At 39.0% G+C, this 14,279-nt stretch overlaps 2 non-coding genes across 2 annotated transcripts; both read right to left on the bottom strand.

Annotated features, from left to right (window-relative positions):
- Window positions 1-334: 334 nt before the first annotated feature.
- LOC122116455 lies at window positions 335-438 on the bottom strand. The gene has a single exon (XR_006148978.1). It is a non-coding gene; the product is annotated as a U6 spliceosomal RNA (small nuclear RNA).
- A 9,390-nt stretch (window positions 439-9,828) lies between these two features.
- On the bottom strand, window positions 9,829-9,934 carry LOC122116452. The gene has a single exon (XR_006148975.1). It is a non-coding gene; the product is annotated as a U6 spliceosomal RNA (small nuclear RNA).
- Window positions 9,935-14,279: the final 4,345 nt, after the last annotated feature.

Genomic DNA, 14,279 nt, shown 5'->3' with positions numbered 1-14,279 from the left:
AATGTTAATTTGGACGTGGCTTACTTCACGTAATATAATTTTTACCAAGACTTTCCAGTTACTAACAAATTTGGCAACGTTATTCTTTCTGATGGAGGCATAGAATTCCATTGTGTATATATACCACAGTTGTGTTGGTAGCTTTAGTATGGTCTTGTTTGTGATCATTTGGGTAAATGTCCCAAAGTGGGATTGCTGGGTCATAGGGGAGCTCTATGTGGAGTTTTTTGAGGAACCTCCATACTATTTTCCAAAGTGGTTGAACAAGTTTTATACTCCCACCAAGAATGCAGTACGGTTCCCTGGTGGCCACATCCCCTCCAGCATCTGTTGTAAAAGTATGGAATGCTTCAGGAATTTGCCTGTCATCCTTGTGCATGAGCCATGCTAATCTTCTCTGAAATGTTCCAATGTTTCTGCTACGCATTTCATTTTGTGCTCCTGCACTTGGCGAGTGATTTTAGGTGCGTCTACACCAGTAGAATCAGCATAAATCAAGCCAGCATTTCTTCATTTAAAATACAAGGAAAGGATACAGGTTGCCACATTGTAACAATGAAATGTACAAGACACTCTATGGGGGGGGGGGCGTGGAGTGACATGTTGGGGAGGTATGAAGGGGCGGAATGTTAGGGGAAAGACAAAGGAGGGGGTAACAATGCTCAATAAGAAATGGACTCATTACCTTACTTATGTAACTGTAACCCATCTGCACAGGAACTTTAAAATAAAAATATAAATTGAAAAGATACAAGGAAAACTTCTGTACTTATAGGAAGTCGTATTTGTCACTCAATATCAGCAAGGTATTGGTTTTAGGACCACAAGCATATTAAAATTTTGGATGCTCAAATTCTCTACGTAAACACAGTATATTATTTCCAATAGAATCTGCCCACATCCTAGTGCACGGTAATTGCTACGAAAATTTTTACTACATTCTATGTTTGTAGTGAAAAATAAAATTATATGCACTATCGACTGATACCATTTTTTTCAGATAATTTATTTATTGTGAAAATATCGTACAGAGGGGATAATGGGCAAGGTAATGAATATATATACATATATATATATATATGTATATTCATATATATACATACATATATATACATATACAAATATATAATGTTTTAAAATCAAAATATTTTATATCCTTTTTAAAAATTTTTTTGAAAATACCATACAGAGTTGTTACAATTACAGAGGAAAGGTAATGAGTATATATTTTATCAAGCATTATTACTTCCTCCTTGGTTTCCCCTTCCCTTCATATCTTCCACCACACCCCACCCGCTCCCCGAACTGCCCGAAGTTGTAAAGTTCGAATTTCAGCGTAATGACTTGTACATCTCATTGCTGCAATGGGTCCACCTGTATCCCTATTTAAAAGGTTTGCTTTTGCCCTTCCCATCCACAAACTATATCAATATCAAATACATTGAAAGCCGGGGTTATACCGTGGGGAGGGACATAGAACACAAAAAAGCAATCATCTTATGAATATGTTTGAAACAAATGCAAGAAGGAAAAAAATATATGAATATTTATATTGGGGTTCATTTCACGTAAAATCAACTTATCTGACCTTTTCTGCTTGTGTCAGACATACACTAGTTAATGTAAATAAGGGAAACCATGGGACCTATGTTTCTTTGGGCCTGGCTTTCTTCACTTAATATACTTTTATCCAAGTATTTCCAGTTCTTAACAAATGGGTCAATGTCATCCTTTCTGATGGAGGCATAGAATTCCATTGTGTATATATACCACATTTTCTGGATCCATTCATCTGCGGAGGGGCATCTGGATTGGTTCCATATCATAGCTCTCTTAAAGAATGCTGCAATAAACAGTTGTGTTGGTAGCTTTAGTATGGTCTTGTTTGTTACCATTTGGGTAAATGCCAAAAATTGGGATTGCTGGGTCATAGGGGAGCTCAATGTGAAGTCTTTTGAAGAACCTCCATACTTCAACAGATACAATCTATTCAACATTAAACAACTATGTACTAATGGGCTAAGAACAGAAAAGAAGAATTTGGCAAACGAGAAGTTATTAGGTTTAGGGAGAAATGTGGGGAAAAGTAGGATTAGAGGGATGTGGTAGGTAAAAAGAGAGTGTATTTGGCCAAGTCCTAATTTCAGAGAGGGAAATAGCTTGGGAAGAATTATTGGAGAGACTTAAAAAAACAAGAGAAAAATGGAAAAAACAAAACTTTACATATAAAAAGTGAAACACAAAAATTATGAAAGGGTAAAGAAGTGATATTGAGAGAAGAAAAGCTAAAAAATAAAAGTTCTTAAAATTATATAGGTAGGAGGAGATAATACTACTATTAAAGAATTTAAGCCTTAGAGGTTTTGAATTGAGTAATAAATTTCTGGGTTAAATATGTACACAAGGGAGATAAGGTCTAATAATCGATGACAGGTATGTATCTGAGGATGAGCAAAACAGCAATTAAGTCACCCAAAAAGAAGAAAGGGAAGAAAAAAATGAAAAAGAAAAAAAAGAAGAGAAAAAGAAAAAAGAAAAAAAGGACCAAAAACTCAGTAGAGATTAAAACACACACAGACACACACACACAGACACACACACACACACACACACACACACACACACACCTAAAATAAAAATTATGCGAGGACAAAAAAGACTAATAGAAAACAATTTTAAAATATAATTTAAAAATTTTTTAAAAATTAAAAAAAGGTATAAAAAAGAGTTCTTTGATTGGGAAAGTGGGTGCGTGCATGGGAAGATCTTTTATCTCCCTTGTGTCCTAACCAATCTCTTGGTGGAGTCTCAGGTCTGCTTGTGGTTACTGTCTGGTCTGTCTTGATTGGTTACTTAAGTCAGTTTGTTTGAGCAGGCAGAAAAATGCTCTGCTTTACCCAGGATTTTGTGATCCTCCTCCTCGCTAGTTCAGTGGGAGGGAGATCTGCTTTGATTATCACAAAAGAAGGAGATGGCAAAGAAGGAGATGGCTGTTTCCTCTAGTTTGGAGATGGTGTGATGAGGCTAGGTTCTGGGTAGAGTTGAGGCCTTTCACCAAACAGTAGCTTTTCCCTGAGGGGATAGCTTCTGATATACTCACAAAGCCCAGCCTAGAGCCATTCTCAGGGTTTATGTATACTGAATTTCAATTGTTTTTCTAGGCTGCTGTAGGGAGGGGCAGCCTCTGGCTCTGTTTACCCAGAAGAAAGCCACACCTGTGGGGGCCACGGATCCTCTGCTTGTGCTTGGTGACTTTCCCTTGGGTGGAGCTAAGCCTGGAATGTCAGGTCAGCTTCCTGTGACCTGCTAAATGACTCCAGTTTTCATCCAAGGCCTGAGTTGTTGCTAGCTCCTCAGCCGGGCCTTTTTCAGTATCAAAAATGGAGATCTCTGGTGCTGGGGGTGGGGAGAGGTGGACTTCCCCCCTCTGCTTCCTGAGAAGGAGTGAGGATGTCAGGGTTCTACTCACGCTGGATTGTTGGTTCCCTGGCCATCTTTAGTCTGTGATCTGCAGGATGAAGATATTTGCTCCTTGCCAGTTCTTGCTGGTGTTGAATAGAATCCACTAGCCCCTGGGTCTGGCTCCTTTGTCCCAGATTCTCTGTGTTTAGGTAGGGTGGCTATGGCCGCCACCACCAACGCCTTGCCACAGCTGCAAGCAAGTGCTCAGGTCTGCCTGGATTTTTCCTCTCTGGCCAAACTCTCTGTACAGTGATCGCACACTTGGTGTGATTCTCTAGGCTAGGACTGTTCACTGGAACACTAAACTGCTATCTATGCGAAAAACTGATAGCCTCCAGCTTCATTTCCGCAGTCTTCATTCAACATTCATGAGTATATTTCTTATCAAGCATTGTTGCCTGCTCCTTTGTTTCCCCTTTGAATCCCTTCAAATCACCCCCCCCTTCCTAATCCACCTCCCAGCCAAATTGTAAAGTTGATTTTTTGACGTAACATCTTGTACATCTTATTATTGCAATGGGTCCAGCTGTATCCCTATATAAACAGTTTGTTTTTGCCCTACCCCTCCACAAATTATATCAACCTCAAATACAATGAAAGCAGGGGTTATACCGTGGGGGAGGGACATACAAAGCAACAAAGAAATCATATCATAAGTATGTTAGAAACAATTGCAAGAAAGAAAAACCATTTGAATCCTTATCTTGGAGTTCATTTCACCTACCATCAACTTATCTGACCTTTTCTGCTTGTGTCAGGCATACTAGTTTATGCAAATAAAGGAAACCATGGTACCTATGTTTGTTTGGGCACTGCTTACTTCACTTAATATAATTTTTCCAAGTCTTTCCATTTCTTAACAAATGGGGCAATGCCATTCTTTCTGATGGAGACATAGAATTCCATTGTGTATATATACCACATTTTCTTGATCCATTCATTTACGGTGGGACATGTGGGTTGGTTCCAAATCTTAGCTATGGTAAACAATGCTGCAATAAACATAGCTTTGCTAGTACCATTAGTATGCTCTTGTTTGTGATCATTTGGGTAAATGCCCAAAAGTGGGATTGGTGGGTCATAGGGGAGCACTATGTGGAGTCTTTTGAGGACCCTCCATACTACTATCCAAAGTGACTGAACAAGTTTACACTCCCACCAACAATGCAGTAGGGTTCCCTTCTGTGCACATCCCCTCTAGCATCTGTTGTTATTAGAATTCTTCGTTATAGCCATTCTAATTGGAGTGAGGTGGTATCACAATGTTGTTTGGCATTTCTCTTATGGTTAGGGAAGTTGAGCATTTCTTCATGTGTCTATTGGCCATACTTCTTTCTTCTTTAGCGAAGTTCCTCTGTAAGTCTATAGCCCACTTATTTATTGGGCAGTTGTTTCTTTGAGGATTTGTTGTTGGGGCATTTAATTTTGTGAGTTCCAGTTATATTGTAGATATGAGACCCTTGTCGGTTGTATGTTTAGTGAAGATCTTCTCCCAATCAGTGGGCTTTCTGGTGATCTTGCTAGCTATGTCCTTTGCCATGCAGAAGCTCTGCAATTCCATGCAATCCCATTTGTCCAACCTTTGTTTAATTTGTTGTGTTTCTGGGTCTCTTTTAAGAAAATTTTGGCCTGTGACAAGGAGACCTAGGGTTTCACTTATTTCATCCTTTGAAGTTTTTAGTGTGTCAGATTTGACTCCGAGGTCTTTGATTGTGGAGCACATGGGCAGCAAAGATGGCTCTGAGGGGGAGTTGTGTGGGCAGAGCCCAATTTGCTTTACGTTCCGTGACTAACCATCCCGTGGAAGCTTAGGTGCATGATAAGGTTCTTCTTCCTCCCCTCCCATGCATACCTGGTCTTTTTTCCTTTAAAAAAGAGCTTGCTCTGAGTTAATAAATGAATTTCCTGCTTCACTTGACTCCCTGCTGTGTCTGATTATCTCCCTGGCTAAGGGAGGCCTGGGAATGGGGGAGCAGCCGCACTTACCTTCCCTTGGACCCCATTCATCTTTTGTGGGATGGACGAAGACCCAACATCTGGCGCCCAACGTGGGGCTTGAAAGGAAAAGATACCAGCGGCGGCTAAGCAGTCTCACAGGGTAAGTGAAACCCTTAGTATGGGTAATGCTATTTCACAGAAGTAGGAGGAGGAGGCAGCATTAGGCCTAGAGTGAATAAAGGAGGACTTGAAAAGTGAGAAGGAAAAGGAATGAGTCAAATTCACCCAAGAATGCACTGAAACATGCACAGTGGAAATGAAAATGAGGGTGAAAGTTACCCCCTCTGACTCAGGTGCCCCGGATGGATCCTAGGTCCCCACCCTATTTCCCCGATTGAGGGAGAGGTATGGCGCCCTACGCAACCTGTGAGAGGGACCTGCAAGACCCGGACCCCTACCAACCTTCCATGGAGGGTCCCAGGGGTGGGGAAATAACCTAATTGGAGGCCTACCCTGGAAAGGAAGGGCCACCCAGGACCCCGGACCCTGGGCCACAGGATTTGCTTCCCCAAGTGTATCTGGTAAATCTGGCCCTTGGAATGGTATCCATGGGAAGCTAAAGATCTTAAAGAGCTCCACAAGGCAGTGGAGGAGGATGGTCCAAACTCTCCTTGGGCCCAGACCTTATTACAGGACATTGCTTATCACCCATGTGTCCCTAAGGACTGTCTGGATGTGGCCAAAGCCTTCCTCACTTGTTCTCAGTTTATTAAATGGTGCCTTTCTTTAAGGAGGAATGCAGAGTGCGAGCGGAGAATAACTGGCAGGCTCAATCTGTGATACCTATTACTTATGCCATGTTAAAAGGGATGGGGAATTGTACTCCACTAGGGTCCAACATGCCGCAATACCTGGCTCATACCATGACCAGGTGATTCAGGCAGGACTTGCCACGTGGTACAAACTGGATGATGAGCCCACTGAGTCCCTCATAGCAGGAGTTACACAAAAACCTGGTGAGCCTCTAGTTGAGTTTGTAGATGGAGTCCAACAGAGTATTAACCACAAGCTGCCAGCAGAGAACCTCCAAGATCAGTTTGTAAAGCTGCTGCTCTGGGAAGAGATGAATGCAGACCACCACATGGCCTGCATGGGATTGAGAGAGTTTTTTCTGAGAAGATGGGTGATGGCCTCACAGGATGTGGGAATGCAACAGCACCAGTCCCAATCATTAGCTTTAGCTTTACATGTTCAGACATCTGCAATGACTGTGGCTATTACTCAAGCACTGACAGCCCAGGGCCAAGGAACCCCAAGACCATCGGGGAAAGGGACTTGTTTTAAATGTGGGCAGGAGGGGCACTTTAAGAGGGATTGTTCACAAAAATCCCCTGCCAACTGGCCCTAGGGGGCCTAACCTCCCCCTACACCCTGACCCAGGGGCAGAAAGGGATACCATTGGAAAAAGAATTGTGGATCCAAGTTTGATTTAGATAGGAAGCCCTACCTGGGTGGAGTGGTGGCCATTGATAAAACCTGAACTTGTATTCCTCCACCTTCTGGTGGAGATAAACCTTGGGTACATATGCCCTTCTATGAGTCCTTGGAACACACCCATATTTGTTATTCAAAAGGCCTCTGGGGCTAGGTGTAAGCTCCAAGATCTATGAAAGGTAAATGAAAGGATGGAGCTAGTAGGAACATCCCTAAGAGGTATGCCCTGGACTCCTGCTATACTTTCAGAATATACCTTGGTGTGATTGATATTAAAGATTGTTTTTTTCTATCCTCCTGCATCCAGACGACTGTAAAAAGTTTGCTTTCTCCATCCCTTCTCTTAATTTTTCCCTGCCTGATTGGAGGTTTGAATGGACGGTGCTGCCACAGGGAATGGCAAATAACCTGGCCTTTTGCCAACAATACTTGCCACACTTTTAGGGCCTGTGCTGGGTTCAGATACCTCTCTTGTGTTTGCCTACCCGGATGATATAATTGTGGGGCACCAAGACCTAGGACACCTGGGGGGCCTTCTGGCCCAGGTTCGCATCATATTAAGAAAGGGGGGCTTCACCATAGCACTCAATATAATTCAAAAGTACCTTCTTTTAAGGTGCTCTGGTTCCACCTTACCTTGACTCAGGCCAGTCTCCTTAAGCCTTTGCTGGATATTCCAACCTCTCTGACCTTATCCCAACTTCAGAGCCTTTTAGGGGAAACCAATTGGCTGTTTCCATGGGTTCCTGTCCCTAAAGATAGTGTGTGCCTTATTTGCCCTACTAAAAGGCAGGACGCCCCAAGAAGTTATTACAATTACAGACAGCCATTGGGCAATATTTTTGCAGTTCCAAAAAGCCCTGGATGAAGTTTTCCTGAAGAGGTATTCTATTTTTGACCCCATTTCCCTTTGGTGGTTTGGAGGTGTTACATTGATTTCTGCAGTTTTAATTCAAAGGAGGGAGCCATTAGGGTGGGTTCACACTCCCCTGGGGGCACACCTCAGGTATAATCTCAGGCAGACCAACTTGCAGATGCTATAATCAAGGGAAGGACCCAAGCCCAAAGGCATATGGCTTTGAGCCTCACTCCACTGTTTTTCCTTTTTGGATGGCAGATATTGAGCGGCTCACTTAAGCCAATGCCTCATCTTGCTCTCTCCTTAGAGGGGTTTCTAGACCAAATTGACTGCCACCACAACTGGTTCCTTTGATTTTTTTTTAATAAGAATTGTAATAGTTATGAAAGAGTATCATATTAATTTTGAATTGCATTTCTCTAATGACTTCTGTTCCCAAAGCTTAAGCCAGCATAGAAGTAGCATTAAACACAACTTTGTAAACCCACTGGCGATTTTCATGGATTTTGGAATACATGTCTATTCAGAATTTATGCCCAGTTTTAACCAAGCTTCTTGTTAATCTCATCTTTAATCTCTCTATACAAAATCAATAATTAATTCAATGTAGTAGAAAGGAAAAAATTAAGTATCGCCTAAAAATTTTCGTTTTTCAATTACATGACATTGCTTAAATCATTTTCTGTTTACACTTGAGATTATATAAATTAATTTATTTAGACCTTTTACAAGGTTATACGTATTTTATTTATTTTACAATGATTGATCTTTCCAAAGCCTGTGTGTTTAATTTTCCTTGGTGTATTTCAGTATCATGTAGCTCATATTTCAGAGTGAAGAATAAATGGAAGGAAGCAAACAAAAAATACAGTTCCTCTCATCTGATGAAGCCTCTACAAGAATGAGGAAAGAGTTCATCCATCCTTCTAAGGACCTACGATAGGATATCAAAAAGATAATTCATTCTAATAGGTCTTCATTATCTTTGCAATGTAACACAAATGATTTAAACACAATATACTGCTCAGATACTTATATGTTTTATCAGGTTTGTATATTTTCATATGATTTCACCTCAGTCTACAACATTCCTTCATTATTCTGTCCCTGATATTTTTTGTTGTTGTTGTTTTTAATTTTTTTTATTGTAAAAATACTGTACAGAGGGGTTACAATTACATAGGCAAGATAATGAGTACATTTCTTATCAAGCATTGTAGCCTCCTCCTTTGTTTACTCTTCCCATCCCATCCTCCCCCCGTCACCCCACTTAACCCTCATCCCCCCTACCACCAAAGCTGTAAAGTTCGTTTTCGACATAACAAATTGTATGTCTCATTGTTGCAATGGTCCACCTGTATCCCTATTTAAACGATTTGTTTTTTCCCTTCCACTCCACAAATTATAACAACATCAACCCTTGCTTTCACTGTATTTGATGATGTTATAATTTGTGTGTCCCTGATATTTTTACACTATCAAGACATAAGATCAACAGTTTGATTTACAACATGAGAAATTATCCATCTGGCTTCCTTGGAAGCAGTGCATAGTCAATTGATAACATTATTTCTGGTTGCTCATTACATGTAATGGTTTCTGTAATACATATCACATTCTACTTAGTATTTAAAAATCTGCTTTGTTAACGATATTATATGGATAAAATTGGGGGAATAAACTCTTCCATCTCAGAACATTTTTATAGGTTTTTAATTGTAAAAGTACTGTACAGAGGGGTCACAGTTACACACACACACACACACACACACACACACACACACATTTTCTTGATCCATTCATGTACTGAGGGGCATCGGGTTGGTTCCATATCTTACCTATGGTAAATAATGCTGCAATAAACATAGTTGTGATTGTAGTTTTAGTATGGTCTTGTTTCTGATCATTTGGGTGAATGCCCAAAAAAAGGATTGCTGCGTCATAGAGGAGCTCTATGTGGAATCTTTTGAAGAACCTCCATTCTGCTTTTCAAAGGGGTTGAACAAGTTTACACTCTCACCAAGAATTCAGTAGTGTTTACTTCTGGCCACATTCACTCCAGCATCTATCCTTGTAAAAATATTGAACGCTTCAGGAATTTGTGTGTCATCCTTTGAAGGAGCTATGCTCATCTTCTCTGTATCATTCCAGTTTTAGGGTATGTGATGCCAAATTGAGCACAGAACATTTTTTTATATATAAAGTGTAATTGATTTTCTTAAACTAGACAATTCAACAAAAAGTAAATACAAAAGAATGGTCATGAAATATGTATTTCTTACATAAGCACAGATTTAAGAAGAAACTAAAAATTGATATGTCAAAAACAAAGTAATTCCAAATATTTGTGGTTCCAGAGATGTGTAGAAGGAGGAGTTCAATTATTCTCTACAAAGCACCTGTCATAATGAACATTGCAGCAAGGGTTAAGGTTTGTTAAAGTTTTAATGCTTTAAATGTGTTTAATTCTGGGAATTTGCTTAAATATGCCAAAATAGGGACTGTTTCACAGGTCATAAAAATTTTCCATGAAGTAGTTAAGATTTATGGTAGCAGACATATATTACTAAGTATTTACATTTCAGAGTTTATAGAAACTTTACTAATGAGAAGTTGCAAAGACTTTGTGTAAAGAAGCAGAGTAAAGAGTTAAGAATTTGTTAACTACAATTTAGAGCTTCCTTACTTTATATGTTAGCGAGGAACAAGTGATGATATAAGCCATATACAAATGACGAGATGAGCCATAAATAGTAATCTTACTGGGTAACTTTAAAGACTACTCATAGCCTATAAAACTCTTGTTGAACATCATAATCTTAGCCAGTTTTAAATGTACAGGAATATGAGAATATAGTAAAATCTAATATGTAGTATACTTCAAATACTGGAAACACGTAACTGATTTATTTTTCATTTTATTAATTATGAATATTTAATTGTTGGTTTTATTTATTTGTAGCATTGTTTTCCTTGTAGTAATATAGTACAGTTTTGTAAGTTGTCTTTTGGAGGTACTTTGAGAAGGTTACTGGGATGGTCAACCATTTTTATAGGTGCATGTGAGTTTACAAATAGCAAATTTAAGAACAAAATATTGATTAAAAATTTTATCAAGTAGAATCTGAATCAGGAGTGTTGATAAATTTCCACACCTAAAATCTTAGCCCTAGGGTGAAGCTGACATATTACAGAGTTGAGGCCACAAAAATGAGAGACTGTGTTTTGTTCTCTTTCTGTTTTTGTTGGTCATGAGGCTTGAAATCTGGAGCATGTGTGCTGTCCCTCAGCTATTCATCTCAAGGCTAGCGTTACCACTTTTGTCACAGCACCACTTCCATCTTTTTCTGCTCATGTGGTGCAGAGGAATCAAACTCAGGGCCTCATGCATGCAAGGCAAGCACTATATACCATTGAGCCACTTTCCCAGTTCTTGAGAAACTGTGTTTTAAAAAAATCATCTAAAGAACATTTGTTTTAGCTTTGGGTTATATATTGAAATATATGAATATCTTTTTATATTTTTGTGAATTATCATACTACTTAATTTATATTAACTTCAGCTACTTTATTATTCTCAAAGTCATGAAGTATCTCTGAGAGATTGCTTCTGTGAAAATTGTTTTTGCAATTCTAATTTCTTGAGTCATTTTTAGTTTTTTATCAAAAGCACTTTATATTTTATGTTGGTGGGTTATTGTACATTAAATACCTTCAAATGTACATGTAGAATCTAAAAATAGCTGTATGAATATTCTCATATAGCTCTTATTTATCTGTTATGCACTTTCAGTATTATGATATTTCTCTCTATCTTTCACTCTATCTCTTTCACTTGCTTTCTCGTTCATGCTCCATGACTGCTACTTAGCATTTCTGCTGGTGTACTATTATCTTTCAGGATCCACTGGTTTTGTGAGAACATGATAGGGACCATCAGTTACAATGGCATTCTTTAAGAGTTATAGCAGTCATGTGATATTATTCTTTGCAATGCTAAATGGCAAAACAACAGATCTAAAAATTCCTTTTCACTTTTACTATTATTATAAATTTTATCTCATAGGAATCATTGGGATGGATAAGATACTTTATCCTGTTACCTAAAAGATCTTTTTCTTTTATAAATAACCTGTTTCTTTTATTATCAGTAAGTAAATACATGTAATGAAAATAAAGCTATCCTATGGATAGATTTTCATCCCTGTAGCAGGGATGAAAAACAAAGTAGTGGCAGAAGTGAGTACAAAGGATAACCATCATAGAGCAAAGATCCTCAGAGCAGTTTATCATGTACACTTTGTGTGAATGACAATGTGCGGGAACTATAGCTTAAATCACTTAACAGCTGATATATACACACATATATTATGTATGTATAATTTTATATTTGCATATATATGTGTATATGCCCTTATATATGTACACATGTATGCTCCTATACACATGAATACACACATACATACACACATGTATACATGGAGAAAGACACATAGTTACAGCCAACACAAGTTTCACTACTTGTTGAATATGCCTTAGACGGAATGCTTGGAACCAAATATGTTGAAGATGCAATTTTCTCTAGAAGTACTTTTACCACTCCTCTTATCTCTTAAAACTGATAGGTTTTGACAGATTCAACTTGCAAAATGCAGTACAAGTGATAGCAAGCCACTCGGAAATCTCATTAAGTAATGGTCATAGGGTGTCTCCCTGTTTCCAACAGAATGCTTGCTTTTGTAGACATTCTCAACAACTAAAGTAGCTGGAGAATACTCTGGTAAAGAATAACGTTATAAGGCTTTAAATGGCATCCTTCCTTGAGCTCTTTTCCAAGAGCCAGCATCAATTCCTAAGCAGATGAGTGAGTCCTCAGAAGACTGGAGCTCAGGTCAGTATTTAACCAACCCATTTGAAAAGTCCTATGTGAGAAATGCTGACTGAGGTCTTGTGGATTTATTGGCCAAGAAAATAAGAAAGAAAACTGCCACACGTACTCCGGTGGAGTCTGCTTAGCATGGGAAACCTGCTTTCAGATCTGAGAATGGGGCTTCAAAGAGGCCTACCTCCTGGAAAGGCTGGCAAGCCCCTGGGAAAGATGTGTTCCTGTTTTTCTTTTCTTTGCTGTATAGGAGTGCCTACTAATCTTTTACTGTTCCTGCTGCTTGTTCTACTTACTCATGCTCAACGTTCCCTTATTCAAGGCTCTTTCTTAGAAGTGTTGATGACTCCAACATCTGATGAGTGTCCTGAGAACATGACTAACTCACCAGAGTTAAGTACTACCCTAAAAGCCCCTCTTATGGAGGCTATTAGACAAGTCATATGTAAATATAAACGTATTGGGGGTTTCATGACGTCAGTTCAGCAGAAGGAATTGTTTGTAAGAGATTTACAAGAAGCTGTAGGCACGGCTAGAGCAGAAAGAGTGTATGGCTATTGGAGACTTCCCTTTAATCCTAAAGCATATACAATAGACTCATATAGATATCCTGTAGATAAAAAAGATGTAGAGGGATATATAGATCAAAAGCTAAATAAGATTCCTAAAATGTTGTTAGATGGAAGGTGGCAATGACTTATCAGAGGAAAATAGTGGGATCCTCCATTATCTAGAGGACCCCAAAGACTTCCCCCAGATCCATAGCCTTTTACAGGTGTGTATGATAAGGATGGCAAACGTTGGGAAAACTACTTAGGAGAAAGAACTTCCTATTACTCTTTTATTTACTGAGAGACTTGCTAGATCTAGGCCTCCTTGGTGCTTACTATCAAAGAAGGAACAAGAAAGCTCTTATGAGACAGTTAAGGCCTCTATGGAGAAGAGTAAACGATTATGTGAAAGGGTTACAGAAAAGACACTATGAGCTTGAATTTGATATATGGCCAGATTTAACTAAATATACTGACTATCATGATTTTTGGCCACAAATTGGGGACCCTCTAAAGAATGGCAAAGAAGCAAAATTGCTTAGAAAAGATCTGAAATGCATAAAGTACAAAACTAAGCAAAAGTAACTATGAAGTACTAGAGTTTATGCCTTTCTGTTCAGCACCTTACCCATATGCTCTGGTTAATGGTTAATAGGTGATAAACATCGAAACCAATTGTATTTCTTAAAAATAGAGGTAAAGCCGAAAACAAGTGCCTATCTTCATAGCTCATCATCCAAAAAACAAGATCAGGCAACCAGCTGGTGACCACCCCAGAACAAAGCCTTGCAGCAAGATTGTATAACCTTTTGCCCTTTCTCATGGAGAGTTTTTCTATAAAAGCTTGTTGTCCTCTGCAATAAATCACACTCAGCATTCACTCCTCTTATGTGTGAGTTGTCTGTTTGCCATCTCCCCACCTATTCCAGTTACCTCCATTAGGTGTCCTCCGTCGTCCCGACAGAGGCGTTCCATGGCAGAAAACATTTTAATGCATTAAAGTTTGAAATAATTTGCAACCTGTCAATAAATGTGTAGAACACAATTATACCAACTGACAAAAGATGATATGCATTTCATTTATGTGCTTTTG

The sequence above is a fragment of the Dipodomys spectabilis genome, unplaced genomic scaffold (genome assembly GCF_019054845.1).
Source record: "Dipodomys spectabilis isolate Male_0828 unplaced genomic scaffold, ASM1905484v1 ptg000134l, whole genome shotgun sequence".
Taxonomy (NCBI): Eukaryota; Metazoa; Chordata; class Mammalia; order Rodentia; family Heteromyidae; genus Dipodomys; species Dipodomys spectabilis.
Note: the sequence above shows the minus strand (reverse complement) of the source record. Positions and strands in the feature narration are given on the sequence as shown.